This window comes from Mus caroli, chromosome 13 (assembly GCF_900094665.2).
Source record: "Mus caroli chromosome 13, CAROLI_EIJ_v1.1, whole genome shotgun sequence".
Lineage (NCBI taxonomy): Eukaryota > Metazoa > Chordata > Mammalia > Rodentia > Muridae > Mus > Mus caroli.
Window position 1 is genome coordinate 23,237,551 of NC_034582.1, and position 5,538 is coordinate 23,243,088.

Consider the following 5,538-nt stretch of genomic DNA (forward strand, 5'->3'; position numbering starts at 1 on the left):
AATGCAAATCAAAACAACCCTGAGATTCCACCTCACACCAGTCAGAATGGCTAAGATCAAAAATTCAGGTGACAGCAGATGCTGGTGAGAATGTGGAGAAAGAGGAACACTCCTTCATTGTTGGTGGGATTGCAAGCTTGTACAAAAACTCTGGAAATCAGTCTGGCGGATCTTCAGACAACTGGATATAGTACTACCGGGGAATCCTGCAATACCACTCCTGGCCATATATCCAGAAGATGTTCCAACCAGTAAGTAGGACACATGCTCCACTATGTTCATACCAGCCTTATATATAATAGCCAGAAGCTGGAAAGAACCCAGATGCCCCTCAATGGAGGAATGGATACAGAAAATGTGGACTACTCAGCTATTAAAAAGAATGAATTTATGAAATTCCTAGGCAAATGGATGTACCTGGAGGGCATCATCCTGAGTGAGGTAACCCAATCACAAAGAAACTCACACAATATGTACTCACTGATAAGTGGATATTAGCCCAGAAACTTAGGATACCCAAGATATACAATTTGCTAAACGCATGAAACTCAAGAAGAATGAAGACCAAAGTGTGGACACTTTGCCCCTTCTTAGAATTGGGAACAAAACACCCATGGAAGGAGTTACAGAGACAAAGTTTGGAGCTGTGAAGAAAGGATGGACCATCTAGAGCCTGCCATATCCAGGGTTCCATCCCATAATCAGCTTCCAAAGGCTGACACCATTGCATATAGTAGCAAGATTTTGCTTAAAGGACCCAGATATAGCTTTCTCTTGTGACACTATCCTGGGGCCTAGCAAACACAGAAGTGGATGCTCACAGTCAGCTATTGGATGGATCACAGGGCCCCCAATGGAGGAGCTAAAGTACCCAAGGAGCTAAAGGGATCTGCAACCCTATAGGTGGAACGTTATGAACTAACCAGTACCCCAGAGCTCTTGGCTCTAGCTGCATATGTATTAAAAGATGGCCTAATCGGCCATCACTGGAAAGAGAGGCCCATTGGACTTGCAAACTTTATATGCCCCATACAGGGGAACGCCAGGGCCAAAAAGCGGGAGTGGGTGGGTAGGGAAGTGGGTGGGAGGGTATGGGGTACTTTTGGGATAGCATTGGAAATGTAAATGAGGAAAATACCTAATAAAAAGTATAAAAAAAATTATCTGAAGTTAAAAAAAATGTGAAAGAAGCGGTTATTCCTGACATGCCTAAATAGATATCTTCTACTTGATTCATAATTTAGTCAAAATGATGATATTTTCATCAAAATTACCTGACTATAATTTATCTCAGTGGAAAGTTGGATTCTCTTCTCAACGTTTTATCTTCTGAAATCCTCCTGTATGTTTGGATTCTTATTTGCTTTTCTAGATTTGTGTATTATTTTCTGCTATGTATTTCCATTCCAGATTTTGTAAACTTTACAATGTACCTTAAAAAAATATAACCTGCCCCTGTGCTTCTTCTCTGTCTCTGTCTCTCTCTCCTACACACAGGTGTACAAGCATACATACATATGTATGTATATACATATACATACAATCATATTCACACACACAGTGAGAAATGAAATAATGTCTAAGTTTATCCCATATTCACACTGAAAACAGAAATTTAACCTAAGCTAAAATTTAAAGAAGAAAACTTTACAATTAGAAATACCTCTCATATTCCCCCATTTACAGGTCAGCACAGGCTGCTGTTAATGCCACTGTACTGGTGAGAAAGTTCTGTTCATGAACAATTGGTAATAATATTAACTGGCCTACTCTTCTCATATCTTGAGTCTTTCTTTTATTAGTATTCCATCTCTTTTCATATCTGAAGATTCCTTGTCATCTCTCTGTGCTATATTCCTGCCTTGAGACATGGGCTATTTTGAAAACCATGGTGAGTATTCTTCATAAATTTTGTGTATTAGAACATTAGACTCACAGATTTTTGTCCTTGATACTTTAAGGTAAACATAGTTCAGGGAAGATGGTGAATCTGTAGGGAGTTGTTTGCCTTTCTGTTTGTCTGGATAGGTAACCAGCAACATAGTATGACCAGCTCTTGATTCTAATCTTTTTTAAGTGAAATGTGGAATAGAAAACCCTTGAGAACATCTGATCCAGAAATCTTACAAGGTAGAGAATATCCACAACAACAGCTTCCTACATTTTATGCTTGTAAAGAGAGCTATCGAAAATTTCACTTCATGTTGCAGAGGCCATGATTTTATGAAGGAGACATGCAAAGAGAATTCATACCTTCCATGTATCCTGGAATTATCACCCAAGACTTGGTTTTTTCATTCATGTTCTCCATATAGGAGAGCAGCAGAGGCTCTCTACATACCACTAATTTAAGAACATAAGTAAGGAAAAGGGTTGATCTATCCACCAGCCATATCACGCATCAGAGGCAGAGGGACATCATCTTTTCTCAAAGAGGCTGAATTTAAATGTCCATTAGTTTTTACTAACTCTGCCTTACACATTTTTTATGGATGATATACATTTTAAATTGGAAAATCTAAGTCATTGGCCTATGATGTGCTGAAGTAACAAGAACATTGTAGAAACATAATTTTTTTCCATTGTTGGTGAGATTACAAGCTGATACAACTCAGGAAATCAGTCTAGTGTTTCCTCGGAAAATTGGACATAGTACTAACTGAGGACCCAGCGATAGCACTCCTGGCCATATTCCCAAAAGAAGCTCCAACATATAACAAGGACACATACTCCACTATGTTCATAGCAGCCTTATTTATAATAACCAGGCATTGGAAAGAACTCAGTTGTCCCTCAACAGAGGAATGGGTACAGAAAACGTGGTACATTTATACAATGGAGTACTACTTGACTGCATTAGCACTTTGCAAATCGTATTTAAAACCCCATGACAGACACCGAAATCCTAAAGAGTTTTTTCTATTTTAAGCATTATTTTATGCTTAACCATAACTGTAGAAGAGACAATGTAGGTAAAAATCTTGGCCATAATCTTTGCCAATGAGACTATCATCTCTTCTTGCAATTTTAATGTGATTTTTATGAATGCAAGAATTTAGAGCTAAATCTAACCTATAAATGTGAAGGGAATTTTTCTTGTTATGTTGAAAAATATATCTCATAGCTTCTATCTATTCAGATAGAATATAAATATTTTCTGACATATTCACATGACTATGATGCACTATGGGCTTTTTTCATCATTTTTTACTTATTTTTCTTCTTAAAACCTCTTGGTTATTTAAACTCTTATTTTGCTATCTACCTTAGGGATATTAGAGACATTTTCCCTCTCTAGATTTGTGTGTTTAAAAATTAACTATAACTATCAAAGCACCTATGCATGTGCCTACAAACAGAGGGATACTACATAAATGATGATGGTAATAGGTATATTCGATAGATAATAGGTAAAGATAGATGTCAGAAGTACATGACAGATGATAAACAGATAGATGTTAGATAGATATTTAGATAGATAGATAGATAGATATTTAGATAGATAGATAGATAGATAGATAGATAGATAGATAGATAGATAGATAGATAATAGAGAGATAGACATACAGACAGATGATGGATGGATAGACAAAATACAGATTGATAGATGACAGATAGAAAGACATACGGATATAAAAAATAGGTGTCTTAATTGCCATTAAATGAATTTTATGTAAATCCTGATTGAGTAACCTAACTTTATTGATAGATATTCTATTCAATAAACAAAAAATAAATAGGAGTTGCCGAAGCATCTGCGGGAACCATCTTGGTTCCTGGATTCCACCAAGACTAGTCTGCACAGGTGTGGACTACAGAAGCTAACAGCTTCTGGGACAGGCAGGAGCCACAGAGCATCTGAGGGAGACCCCTTTTCGGGCTCCAGACATCCAGGCACCTTCCCTGCCAGAGGAGAGGTGTAAGCCCTGCCCAGGAGGGCTTTGCCAAAGTATCTGAAGGAATCATCTTGGTCCCTGGATCCCGCTGAGACTAGTCTACACAGGTGAGAATGTGGACTACAGAAGCTAACAGCTTCTGGGACAGGTACTGTTTCAGGCCTTCATCTTCTGCCAGAGGGCAAGTCCAAAAGCCAGGTATCTGTGAACCTACCCTGAAAGAAGAGAGCCTACCTGCAGAGAGTGCTCTGACCACTAGAACTCAGGAGAGAGCTAGACTCCCAGGTAAGCTGGTAGAGAATAACAAAATCACGAGAGGAACAAGCTCTAACCAGAGACAACTATAACAACTCCAGAGATTACCAGATGGCAAAAAGCAGAAATAAGAATCTTACTAACAGAAACTCAGACCACTCACGATCATCAGACCCCAGCACTCCCACCTCAGCCAGTCCTGGGCAACCCAACACACCAGAAAACCTAGACCCAGATTTAAAGGCATATCTCATGATGATGGTAGATGACATCAAGAAGGACTTTTAAAACTCAAAGAAATACAGGAGAACACTGCAAAAGATTTACAAGTCCTTAAAGAAAAACAGGAAAACACAGTCAAACAGGTAGACTACTCAGCTATTAAAAAGAATGAATTTATTAAAAAGAATGAATTTATGAAATTCCTAGGCAAATGGATGGACCTGGAGGGCATCATCCTTAGTGAGGTAACACAATCTCAAAAGAACTCACACAATATGTACTCACTGATAAGTGGATATTAGCCCAAAATTTAGAAGACCCAATATATAAGATACAATTTGTAAAACACCTAAAACTTAAGAAGAACAACTACCAAAGTGTGGACACTTTGCCCCTTCTTAGAATTGGGAACAGGAACAAAACACCCATGGAAGGAGTTACAGAGTCAATGTTTGGAGCTGTGAAGAAAGGATGGACCATCTAGAGCCTGCCATATCCGGGGATCNATCCCATAATCAGCTTCCAAACGCTNACACCATTGCATACACTAGCAAGATTTTGCTGAAAGGACCCAGATATAGCTGTCTCTTGTGAGACTATGCCGGGGCCTAGCAAACACAGAAGTGGATGCTCACAGTCAGCTATTGGATGGATCACAGGGNCCCCAATGGAGGAGCTAGAGAAAGTACCCAAGGAGCTAAAGGGATCTGCAACGATATAGGTGGAACAACAATATGAACTAACCAGTATCCCCCAGAGCTTGCGTCTCTAGCTGCATATGAATCAGAAGATGGCCTAGTTGGCCATCAGTGGAAAGAGTGACCCACTGATGGGGGTGCAAACTTTATATGCCTCCGTACAGGGGAAGGCCAGGGCCAAGAAGTGGGAGTGGGTAACGGAGCGTGTGGGGGACTTTGGGATAGCGTTGGAAATGTAAATGAAATAAATACCTAATTTAAAAATAAAGATTAGGACAAATTTTTCACAATAAATAAATACATAAATAGGTTTTGTAGATTTGGACATTTGTAAAGACAATGCTTTTATTTTTTTAAAAAAGAGATCCATTATACACATACATACTTTCAAAATGTACACAAATTATGAATTTCCAAGCAATGGACTGCCATGGACAACCTCCAAAGCACACATGTTAGGTGTTCAT